Below are 13,379 nucleotides of genomic sequence, written 5' to 3' on the forward strand. Positions count from 1 at the left end.
TAGTTTCATTATGCAGAAAATATCTTGTAGTTTCTTGAGATGGTCTAGATCAGTGGTTCTCAACCTTCCTAATGCTTAGATGCTTTAATATAGTTCTTGATATTTGGTGACCCCGACCATAAAATTATTTCATTGCTACTTCATAACTACAATTTTGTTACTATTATGAATTATAAATTAAATATCTGGTATGCAAGATATCTGGTATGCTACCAGTGCTAAGAAATCATTCGACTACCCCCACCAAAGTGTTCACAACCCTTAGGCACAAATCACTATTAGTGCCATTGGCACAAATCACTGTTAAAGTGGCATAATTATCATAAATTCCCTCATATATTTAAAGTGGGCAGATAACATTTTAATCTAATAAATAATTTCTGTGTGATTTTTATTGCTCATTTTAAGACTATAGAATTGAGAAGTCTAAAATTTTTTGTCAGATCACAATTCATCAGAAACAACAAAAATGAATAGGAAGTCCAAAGAAGAGAAGAGCAAAACATTTCATAAAATTGAAAAGGATCAAGTTCATCATATTAATAAAGAACCATAGCTTAAAGTCTCATCATAGCATCAAATACAAATAAATTAGTGAAAATTACTAAGATATGTTTTTCCTACATTTTCTTAATGCGGTCTATTTCTTTAAACCACCTGTCACTTTTCATCTATCACTCCTTGCTTTCGATCCACCAGACTTCAAAATCCAAGTCCTTATAAAACGAAGAAAACAAGCCTGTGTGTAAATATTGTTATTAATTGCCCCTGTTCCACTGGTTTGTAAAGAAAATGATAATTCCTGCAAACATGAGGGCCTTCTGAAGAGCATCTTCTGTTTCTTGTATTTATCTGTGACAAAGTGTATGTTGAAATATGCTTGCTAATGTCCCTTGAAAATTAAATTTGATTTTTCTATACTAAGTCCTTATGATATGTGGTTCTTGCAGAATTTAATTTACATAGATTTGTATTTATAGTGTTATCATTTTATTAGATAGCAAAATAGAAAAAATAAAATTATTTATGTATATCACAGAGTTATTTAACAAAGAAATTTTGGTTAATATCAGTAATAGAAATCTTTATAAACTTGCATTAAAACCATATTACGGCAATTAAATTCATACAAGTATATCAAGAAGATAAATTGGCCACTACTAATTTTTAATCTGTACTTAACTGACATCAAGGTATACTATTATTTTTGATTCACTACTTAGGACAAGAAAAAGAAAAAGGCATTACTTTCTTCTGTATTGTTTAAATATAAAGTGGAAACATACCTCAGATATTCTATCTCTATGTCCAGCATCTGAGCAATGTGCATATCATATTATTTCCTGAGGTACTATTGGTTTATAAATATGTTAGAGTCTCTGTATGTAAGTGGGAATAATTAAATTTCCATCTCAGTTTTTTCCCTGAGGAATATAGCAACAGATTTGATCAAGGTTGAACTTTTAATTCTGTACCCTTGTCACCACAGGGATCCCTAACACATTTTGAGCTTATGCATAGGATTTGTATTATCTAGTAGAATACGCCATCTATTGAAATTTAAGAAGACTCTCTCCTAATGATGCCCAAGTTTTTTCTATATTGTTTCTTTACTTTCTGAAACTCCTCAACCCTGGTGATCCCAAGCAATGCTTTTTCCATTAAGCATTGTCTATTCTCTCACAACTCCACACAAAACATCATCTATATGTCTATAAAACTATTTCGCTGTATTCTCTAATCCTTGTATGGTTACGTTATGGTTAGTAGGGGTAAGGGATCCCTTTTCATTTTTCTCTTCATGACTTGTACTTACGTCTCTACAGAGTTCTGTTGGAAGAATGGATAGTAAAGGTTCCATGTTAAATATTTTCAGATAGATACACTGGTGAATGGTTTTAATAATAAGAATAAAAATTTTGTGAGATAAAATGATAAATTTTCATTTAAAATGTATGCTCATAATACATTAAAGAAAAATGTTCAATGTTAATCATTTGACAAATAACTTACATATGTTATTGTTTTTTTATTATTAAAAATTTCCTCCTCCCATTTCCTTCCACCTTCCCCCACCCCTCTCTCCCTCCCTCTCCAGTCCGAAGACCAGTCAGGGTTCCCTGCCCTCTGGGAAGTCCAAGGTCTTCCCCCTACATATAGATCTAGGAAGGTGAGCATCCAAACAGGCTAGGCCAGTACATGCTTACATGTGCTTTTACTTCAAATAATAGTTTGGAAATTAGTAGAAATCAGAAGTGATTTCTAGGTATTCAAAAATGTACTCTGCAATTGCTATTTCAGACGTAACACCCCCAATATTGACTTAACATTTTAACATATAAGTTATTGCATTCTTAAATTGGATGGAGAGTTAATACTACATTCATATTTTGTTATGTAATTTTTTAGGATAACCAGGGTACAATCCACAGACCTAGAAAAGGTACATAACAAGGAGGGCTGAAGGGATGGTGGTGGTGGGTCAATACATGAATCTCACTGTGAAGGGGAAATAAAATAGATATTTCCTTTGTATGGGGGCTTGAGGGTTGGGGATTGGGATAGAAAGGACCAAGTATGGGAAGGATGAAGGGATTGATAGAGGCAACTGGAATCTTCAGGCCTCTCTGGGATGAACTAGTGATATCATGCAATGGAACCTCCCAGCAATCTATAAGGGTGACCTTAGCTAAAACTACTTGCCATGGGAAATAGGGAGACACTAAACTGGACATCTCCTGTAACTAGACAAGACTTAAAGTGGAGGTATTGTGACACCAACCCAGCCATAATACCTTTGCACTACAATTTGTCTTGCCTACAATATATGCTGGAGTAAGGTGGCACCAAAATTGTGGGAATGATCACAGGATGGCCCAGCTTGAGACCCATACCCAGAGACTAAGCAGCTCAGAGAACTAGGAAAGAACCATACACAAATGGCAAAAAAAAAAAGTCAATAAAATGATTCCTAATGATATTCTGCTGTGCTCATAGATGGGTATCCAACCCAACTGTCATTAGAGAGGCTTCACCCAGCAACAAATACAGACACCCACAGCCAGACATTTGGTGGAATACAAGGAATCCAGAAAAAGAAGGGGAGTAAGGATTTTGCAGGAGTCAGTGGAATCAAGGGTCAAGAACACAACAAGAAAACTCAGAACCAACTAGCCTGGGCTCACAAGGGCTCAAGGAGACTGAACTAACAACCAGGGAGTCTGCATACGACTGACATAGGCCCTTGGGATATAAATTACAGATGGATAACTTGGTGTTCTTCTGGAACTCCTAACAGTGGGAGCAAGGGCTGTCTCTGACTCTGTTACCTGCTTTGGGACCAATTTCTTCTACCAGATTGCCTCATCTAGCCTTAATAGAAGAGGAAGTACCTAATCTCACTGGAGCTTCATTTACCATGGCAGAATGATATCATTGGGAGATCTACACTATTCTGAAGAGAAACAGAAGAAGGAGTAGATGAGGGTAGATTGATGGAGGAAGGTCATTGGTTAATTATAATAAAGAAACTGCTTGGCCTTCATAGGTTAGAACATAAGTGGGTGGAATAAACAGAACAGAATTCTGGGAGGAAGAGGAAGTGAGGTAAGGCACCTCAGACAGACACTATGCGTCCCCTCTCTGGGCCAGACACAATGAAACAAGCCGCCAGGTCAGACATGCTGAATCTTTCCCGGTAAGCACACCTAGTGGTGCTACATAGATTTTTAGAAATGAGTTAAGAGGTTGAAACTAATGGGCCAGGCAGTGTTTAAAAGAATACAATTTGTGTGTTGTTATTTTAGGGCATAAGCTAGCCAGGCAACCAGGAGCTGGGGCAGCAGGAACGTGCCCCGCAGCTCCCACAACAGAATGGCACCCAGACGTGTGGACAACTGAATCCACTGAAAGCCTGAGAAAGCTTGGGAAAGAGTAAAGCATGTTTTCTTGGTAGCAACAATTTCTTGGGTCTACTCAGCTTGCTAGAGGCAATCAAGTGCTCTCATCTAAGAGAGGCTACCTGACTCACCTTTAGCTGCAAAACCCGGCAGCTCATGAAGAGGTCCTGCAACGAAACACTTAAATGGTGTTGACAAAAAGCTGAACGCATGCTTTTCGGTTTTCAGCCATAGCAGGAAAAAAACTGGCTTTCTGGGCTGTTCTGCCAGGGCAAACTCTGACTCTTTTATGCAGGCAGTTTGTGCAGTTTGCAAGCAAAGGCTGCTGAAGCTCGCTTGCTGGCAGGGACCTTGAAACGCCATAGACTTGTGGCAATAAACATTGCTACAACCAGTACATCCGCCATGAGGCTGGAAAGCTAAGGAATGGGCTCGATCTAGCTGCCAAAGCCACGGCTTTAATCCTACCCATATTACTCCATAATTTAAGACTCATTTGGTCACAAAAATAGAGATATAGAGTAAAGAGAGATTCAAAGACAAAGAAAATCTCTAAAAGATATACAGTGTTTTAAAAATATATGCAGGCTAAAAGTTAAAGTTCTGAAAAGTAAAAAAAAAAAAGGAAGAAAGAAAGTCATTGGGTGTGGTAGTACACACATTTAATCCCAACACTTGGGAGGCAGAGGTAGGTAGATTGACCTCAGAGTTGAACTCTGTGACTTCAAGGTGTGGTAGCATACACCTTTAATCCCAATGCCTGGGAGGCAGAGACAGGCGGATCTCTGAGAGTTCAAGGACAGCCTGGTCTACAGAGTTATTCCAGGACAAAGATATACAAAGAATATAAAATAAAAGTAAAAATAAACAAAATAGAGATTAAAATAAAGCCACACAAAGATGGAAAGTACACAGAGAATTTTTATACTGAATGCTATTATGCTCTCTTTGAATTGTTTGAATGCTGAGGAAGGAGCAACAGATGCCAAAAGATATTTGTTTATAAATGCTTCTGAACTAATCTAACATAGATATTTTGAAAATACCTTGACTTTAGAATTTGGATCTAAGAATACAATACTTTGGAAAAGAGATTCTTCTTTTGTTTTCACAGAAGATGAGACCCTGTGGATTTCTTCTATTACAATATGGTATGGTGGACCACGCCCTCCTGAAGGGTTGCTGTGAACACCTTCAAAAAATTACTTCACTTGACTGCTGACTGAGATGAATCTAGCACACAGGTAATACCATAGACCTGAATAACAGCTCCCCCATACAGCAGGAAGCAGTTTGGAGAGAATTAACTGTGCCCATATTCCCAAATATTGTTTATAAATGTTCTTTAACATTTAAAGGGGGATATGATATAGGTATGAATAATTTACATTGATATGGATTTTGCTTTAGTGATTTAAATTTAAGGTCAATTTTGTTATATGTATATTTGTTTCCAATCTTGATTAAGGTATTGTGATTGTGTAGTTCATTTAAAAATGTAATGTATATAGGTTGTTAATGGATAATCATTAATAATAGTCAACTTTGTAGCCATGTTAATTAGATTTTTTAGATATATAGAGATATATTTCAGTTAGATCGGCATTCTTCATATTTTTCAAAGACTACGGAATATGCTATTTAATGTTTCAATAACTTAGGATTTTTCATGACAATGAGACATATCTGCTCCTAGCAGCACCAATCATCTTCAAGAAGAAGAGGGGCATCGAAGAGGATCCTTATGGTGTTTGATAGCCATTTGAGCAAGAAACTGCTCTTGCCTTGAATATTGCATAAACTGGACACAGAGAACCCACAGAGAGAGGACTGCTGAACTTGCCTAAAGGTGAGATAATCTTTCAGGGTTCCTGATTCATGAAATAGTCTGTGAGACATTCTTCGGGACACAACAGATAGTGACTGAACTGCCTTTGAATTTTCCTGCTTTATGGAAATGTCTGCTGGAAACTATGGGCCTGTAGGCTGAAGATGGATGCCCCAATGGTACAGAGAAACTTTGGGTGAATGTCTGGGTAGCAAGATGTCTCTGTCATTTCTAGAGTTTGGAAGTTGCTTATTTCTTGTTTGCTTAGGTAATATTGTATCTTTCTGGAGTCTTTGATGGAGTTGAGGAATAGTTAGTTATAGTTATAGTTTTCCTTAGTTATGATAAAGATTATTGTAATTTTTACTTGATTACTGTTTTGTTATATGTAATTTTGCTATGTTAAGTGAAAGCCTTCCATTTTTTTTGTTTGTTTAAACAGAAAAAGGGGAAATGATGGAGGAAGGTCATTGGTTAATTATAATAAAGAAACTGCTTGGCCCTCATAGGTTAGAACATAGGTGGGTGGAGTAAACAGAACAGAATGCTGGGAGGAAGAGGAAGTGAGGTAAGACACCTCAGACAGATGCTATGCTTCCCCTCTCTGGGACAGACACGATGAAGCAAGCTGCCAGGTCAGACATGCTGAATCTTTCCCGGTAAGCACACCTAGTGGTGCTACATTGATTTTTAGAAATGGGTTAAGAGGTTGAAACTAATGGGCCAGGCAGTGTTTAAAAGAATACAATTTGTGTGTTGTTATTTCGGGGCATAAGCTAGCCAGGTGACCAGGAGCTGGGGTGGCAGGAATGAGGCCCTCAGCTCCCACAACAGTAGATGGAGGTGGTGGAAGAGGGACTGGGTGGACAGGAGGAAGTGGAAGCTTTGGTCAGGATGTAAAAGAAAACAAATAAATAGAAATCTTTATAAAAAAATAAGTTTTTCGTCAAAGCCTTAAAGTCAACAACCCCACATCAGACAAAGGTCTGATCTCCAAGATATATAAAGAACTCAAGAAACTAAATTTTCAAACTCTAATTAACACAATTGAAATAATGGGGTACTGAACTGAACAGAGAATTCTCAACAGAGGAAGTTCCAATCACCAAGAGACACTTATGGTCATGCTCAACTTCCTTAGTGATTAAGGAAATGCAAATCAAAACAATTTTGAGATACCATCTTACACCTGTCAGAATGTCTAAAATCAAAAACAACAATGATAGCCTATGCTGGAGAGGATGTACAATAAGGGGAACACTCATTGCTGGTGAAAATGCAAACTTGGGCAAGCACTTTGGAAATCAGTGTGGCAGTTTCTTGGGAAATTGGGAACCAACCTACCTCAGGATCCAGCATTACCACTCTTGGGAATATACCCAAGAGATGCCGAATCATACTACAAAAGCATTTGTTCAACTATGTTCAGAGCAGCATTATTTGTAATAGCTAGAACCTGGAAACAACTTAGATGCCCCTCAATGGAAGAATGGATAAAGAAAGTGTGGAATATATACACATTAGAGTACTACGCAGCAGTAAAAAACAATAACATCTTGAATTTTACATGCAAATGAATGGAAATAGAAAATACTATCCTGAGTGAGATAACCCAGACCCAAAAGGATGAATATGGTATGTACTCACTCATTTGTGGACGCTAGCCATAAACCAAGGGCATTAAGCTTATAGTTCACAAGCCTAGAGAAGCCAAATAACAAGGTGAACTCAAAGAAAAACATATATAGATACTCCTGGAAATTGGAAGCAAACAAGATTGCAGAGCGAAAGTTGTGAGCATGGGAGTGGGAACAGAGGTGGGGTGAGGGGAGGACTGGTAAGAGTTTAGGGGAGTGGGAGGGTGTAGATGGAGGAAGGGCAGATATAGGAGCAGGGAAGAAGATACCTACATTAAGGAATCCATTTTAGGTTTGGCAAGGGACTTGGCTCTAGAGGGGATCCCAGGTGTCCACTGGGAGCTCCCTAGCTAGGTCCTTGGACAGCAGAAGAGAGGGTGCCTGAACTGGCCTTGCCCCACTATCACACTGATGATTATCTCGGAGATAGAGACAGAGACCCTCATCAGAGCAAGGGACTGGGATCCCAAGGTCGAGTTGAAGGGCAGAAGGAGGGAGAAGACGAGCAAGGAACTCAGGGCCTGGTGGGGTTGGTCCACCAACTGAGACAGTGTGCCTGTTCTAATGGGACCTCACCAAATCCAGCTGAATGAGCATGTGATCAAACCGGACTCTCTGATTGTGGCTGACAATGGGGGCTGATTGAGAAGCCATTGATAAAGACACTGGGACTTTTTTATGGCATGCTCTGACTTTTTGGGACCCTAGTCTATATGGATGCACAACTCCCTAGGGCTGGATGTAGGGGGGAGGACCTTGGAATTCCCACAGGGCAGGGTTCCCTGCCCTCTCTCAAGCAGGAAGGGAGAAGGAGGAGGGGGAGTGGAGGAGCAGGAGGGGATTGGGAGGAGGGGGAGTGGGGAGCGGGAGGGGATTGGGAGGAGGGAAGGAATCGTAAATATTTGAATGGAAAAATAAAAAAAATAAGTTTTTTTCTTTTATCATTTTCTCCTATATAGAATGCCTTTTAAAAATCTTTTTGTCTTTAAATTTCGTTTTACATTCCATCCACAGTTCTCTCTCCTACCTCTCCTCCCATTTGCCTCCCCTCCAAGTCCACCTCCCATCCACTCCTCCCAACTGGTAAGGGCTCCTATAGGGAGCAACAAATATACATAAGGACACACAGAGACTGACATGTCTTGCAGAGGAATAGCACAGGTCTTAAGCAGATGCTGTGCTAGAGCAGAAAGAAGTGGACACATGGACTTACCACAAACCAAAAATTTATTACCAAGTGATATCTACTTGCAGATGAAAAGTTATTTTCTCCAAGTGAGCCTCACTAGGGAAAGAGAATACTCTTAAAGGAAGGCTGAATTCCCATCAGTAGATGTCTAACTAAAAATTGATTCAAAGGCTTCTTTGGAAATTAGTCAATCCTTGTCTCATCATGTCCGTTAAAGTTTTTTTTCTGTATTTGCTTTCATTTTTTAAAAATTTTATCATTCTCTCTCTCTCTCTTTCTCTCTCCCTTCTTATCTCCCTCCATCCCTCCTTCTCTTTCTTCCTCACTCCCTCTTTTCAGGACTTTTGCTTATATGCTTTTCAGTTTAGTGTTTATTGGAATTCCTGTGTGCAGACTGGTGGATCTCTGAGACTATATATTTTTTATTCCTTTTTTGATTTTTTGTTTTTTATTTATTTTAGTATATTTTATTTTTATACCTTAGAAGCCTGTTTTTTTTTCATTTATTTTACATACTAACCACAGTTTCTCCTACCTCCTCTTCTCCTGTTCTCTACCCCAGTCTCCTATCTAGTCCTTCACCCCCATCTCCCAGCATCCACTCCTCTTCCACCTCAGTCTCCTTTCAGAAATGTACAGGCTTCCCTTGGGAGTCAACAAAGCACACCACATCACATTGAAGTAGCACCAAGCTCCCCGCTTTGCATCAAGGCTGTGCAAAGCATCCCAGCATGGAAAATAAGTTCCCAAAAGCCAGGTTAAGTGCCAGGGACAGGTCCTGATCCCACTGTTAGGAGACCCACAAAAGGATCAATCTACACAACTGTCACACCCATGCAGAGATCCTATGTCTGTCCCATGCAGGGTTCCAAGCTGTGGGTTCAGAGTCATTGAGCTCCCAAGAGCTCCAGTCAGTTCTCTCTGTGGGTTACCCTCCTCTGACCTTGACACCCCCTGGCTTTTACAATCCCTCCTCCCTCTCTTCAAAAGAACTCCCAGATGAGCTTGGTCCAGTGGATGAAGTTTCTCTGACTGCAATTAGGGTTGTCACCAATTGTATTGCAGGAGAAGGGCAGTTTTGGCACCCATTCTACTATTGTTAGGAGTCTTAGCTGGAGTTATCATTGTGAATTTCCTGTTTGTTTTCTAATGAGAAACATGAAACATGTAGATGCTAAAAGGAGGGGTGGTGACGAGGACCTTAGAAGAATAATGGAAGGGGAAAACATAATCAACATATATAATATAAAAGTATATTTTCAACAAAAAAAGAATAAATTGTAATGGAAAATGATGTCACCCTGTCTTATGGCAACATTCAATGTAAGAACCACATGTCCAAAGGAACCTGATTTGCTTCTTTAGTGCTTCAGTAACCTGATACATAAAGATGAAAAAGAAAATGAAAGGCTTATTTATTTTTTCCTCTTTGTGTCTCAGATACAACTGAAGTCCTTTGGATAACATAGTTGGTATTCTGAGATTGATAACATCTTTACAGTTTATATTGCAGGTACATATTTAAGAAAGTGAATAACAGTAAATACTTGATTGAGGATGCAAATCTTTTGTACAAGAGAACATATCACTGTGATTGAAATAGAGAGGACAGAAGAAAAGTGGAGGGCTTGACAGTTTATAACTCCAGCATAGAAGAATTTTATAGCAGAATCCTTTAAATAGCTTTTTTAAAGCAACTTATGTCAAAGTTCTTTAAATTCTAACTAGTATGGACTTGTTCACATCTAAATAATTTCTTTAATAATAAACTCTATGATACATTTCCTTCCTCTACCACACAGGCAGATATTGAGATATAAGAAGAAATAATTCAGCCCAAAGTCAATGAGCTGCCCATGTGGATATATTATTTATTTTCCTGAAGATTAGTTCCTGTGTCTCTGTGTCTTTTTCAATTTTGGATTCACCTGATCATAAACAAAGTTTAGAGTACTCAGTTTAATTCCACTGGCATATACTCATTCTTGAATAACATTGTTTGTTTGTAAAGAAATTCAGAGCACAAAAATGTAGAAAAATGAAATAAATGATGTTGTAATAAGAGCTGCGGGCCTGCTTTTAATCCCACCCAGCTCCCATATGGCTAGCTTTACACCAGAAACAACAACACACAAACTGTATTCTTTTAAACACTGCTTGACCCGTTAACTCTAGCCCTTACAGGCTAATTCTCATATCCCAATCAACCCATCTCTAATAATATGTGTAACATCAGTCTTACCGGGAAAGATTCTAGCCTACATCCATCCTGGGTCTGAGCTTCATGCATCTGCCTCAGAGAGCAGAGCTATCGCGTCTGCCCGGGAGAGGGGAGCATGGCGTCTCTGAGCTCACTTCCTCTTTCTCCCAGCATTCTGTTCTGTTTATTCCACCCACCTATGTTCTAACCAATAAAGTGGGCCAAGGCATTTTCTTTATTTTTTAACCAATGACCTTCCTCTATCATTTTCCCTTTTTCTGTTTAAACAAAAAAGGAAAGGCTTTAACTTTAACATAGCAAAATTACATATAATAAAAGTTATAAAGCAAGAATTACAGTTACAATATTTACATCTACTTTATCTTTTGTCATAACTAAGGAAAACTATGTAACTAACTATTCTTCAACTCCGTCAAAGACTCCAGAAAGATATAATATTACCTAATCAAACAAGAAGTAAGCAACTTACAAAACTCTAGAAATCACAGAGACATCTTGCTGCCTGGACAGTCATCCAAAGTTCCTCTGTACCATTGGGGCATCCATCTTCGGCCTACAGGCCCATAGTTTCCAGCAGACATTTCAATGAAGCAGGAAATTTCAAAGGCAGTTCAGTCACTATCTGTTGTGTCCTGAAGAATGTCTTACAGATTCCTTCATGAATCAGGAACCCTGAAAGATCATCTCACCTTTAGGCAAGTTCAGTAGTCCTCTCTCTGCGGGTTCTCTGTGTCCAATTTATGCAATAGTCAAGACAAGAGCAGTTTCTTGCCCAAATGGCTATCAAACTCCATAAGGATCTTCTTCGATGCCCATCTTCTTCCTGAAGTAGATTGGTGCTGCCAGGAGCAGAGTGTCTCATTGTCATGAAAGACCCTTAGTTATTAAAACATTTTAAATGCCATATTCTATAATCTTTGAAAGATATGAAGAATGCCTATCTAAAATATATCTATGTACATCTAGAAAATCTTAACTAACATGACTACAAACTTGACTATTATGATTATCTATTAACAACCTATATACATTACATGTTTAAATGAACTATACAATCACAATACCTTAATCAATATCAGAAACACATATACATATAACAAAATTGACAAATTTAAATCACTAAAGCAAAATCCATATCAATGTAAAATATTCATATCTATATCACATCCTCCTTTAAATGTAAAAGAAGATTGATAAACAATATTTGGGAATATGGGCACAGTTTTTTTCTCTCCAAGCTGCTTCCTGCTGAATGGGGGCATCGTTAGTTAGGTCTTTCATGGTATAACCTGTGTGCTAGTTTCATCTCAGTTGGCAGTTGAGCCAAGCAATTTTCTGAAGGTGTTCACAGCAACCCTTTAGGAGGGCATAGTCCATCATACCATATTGGAATAGAAGAAATCCACAGGGTCTCATCTTCTTTGAAAACAAAAGAAGAAACCCCTTTCCAAAGTATCAGATCCAAATTCTAAAGTCAAAGTATTTTCAAAATTTCTATGTTGGATTAGTTCAGCAGCATTTATAAACAAATACCTTTTAGCAGCTGTTGCTCCTTCCTCAGCATTCAAACAATTCAAAGAGAGCATAATAGCATACAGTATCAAAATTCTCTGTCTATTTTCCATCTTTGTGCACTTTAACCTCTATTTTGTTTATATTTACTTTTATTTTTTGCTTTTTGAAACAGGTTCTCTGTATCTTTGACCTGGAATAATTCTGTAGACCAGGCTGCCCTTGAACTCTCAGAGATCCGCCTGTCTCTGCCTCCCAGGCATTGGGATTAAAGGTGTACACTACTACAACTTGAACTCACAGAGATCTGTTTGTCCCCCCCTTCTAGGCACTGGGATTAAAGGCATGTGCTACCACACCTTGAAGTCACAGAGGTCAATCTCCCTCTGCCTCCCAAGTGTTGGGATTAAAGATGTGTACTACTACACCCAACTACTCTCTTTCTTTCATTTTTTACTTTTAAGAACTCTAACGTTTAATTTGCATATATTTTTAACACTCTGTAAATCATTTAAACATTTTATTTGACTTTGAATCTTTCTTTTATTGTATATGTCTCTTTTTTGACCACATGAGTCTTTAATTTACCAAGCAATATTGGTAGGACTAAAGCTGTTGCTTTGGCGGCTGGATCCAGCCTCATGGCGGAGATACAAGCTGTTGCCATGTTTATTGCCACAACTCTATGGCATTTCAAGGTCCCTGCCAGCAAGGGAGCTACAGCAGCCTATGCTTGCAAACCGCATGAACCACCTGCATAAAAGAGTCAGAAAGCCGGCATTTTTAAATGGCACAGCTTTTTTCCTGCTATGGCTGAAAACCAAAAAGCATGTGTTCAGCTTTTCGTCAGTGTTTTGTGTCAGGAACTCTTAATGAGCTGCAGGGTTTTGCATCTAAAACTGAGTCAGGAAGCCTCTCTTAGATGAGAGTGCTTGCTTGCCTCTAGCAAGCAGAGTAGACCCGAGAAATTGTTGCTACCAAGAAAACATGCTTTTCTCTTTCCCAAGCTTTCTCAGGCTTTCAGTGGATTCAGTTGTCCACACGCCTGGGCGCCATTCTGTTGTAATAAGAGCTGCAGGCCTGCTTTTCGTCC

This window comes from Microtus oregoni, unplaced genomic scaffold (assembly GCF_018167655.1).
Source record: "Microtus oregoni isolate MIOR12 unplaced genomic scaffold, Mior012 000018F_ref0000195, whole genome shotgun sequence".
NCBI lineage: Eukaryota > Metazoa > Chordata > Mammalia > Rodentia > Cricetidae > Microtus > Microtus oregoni.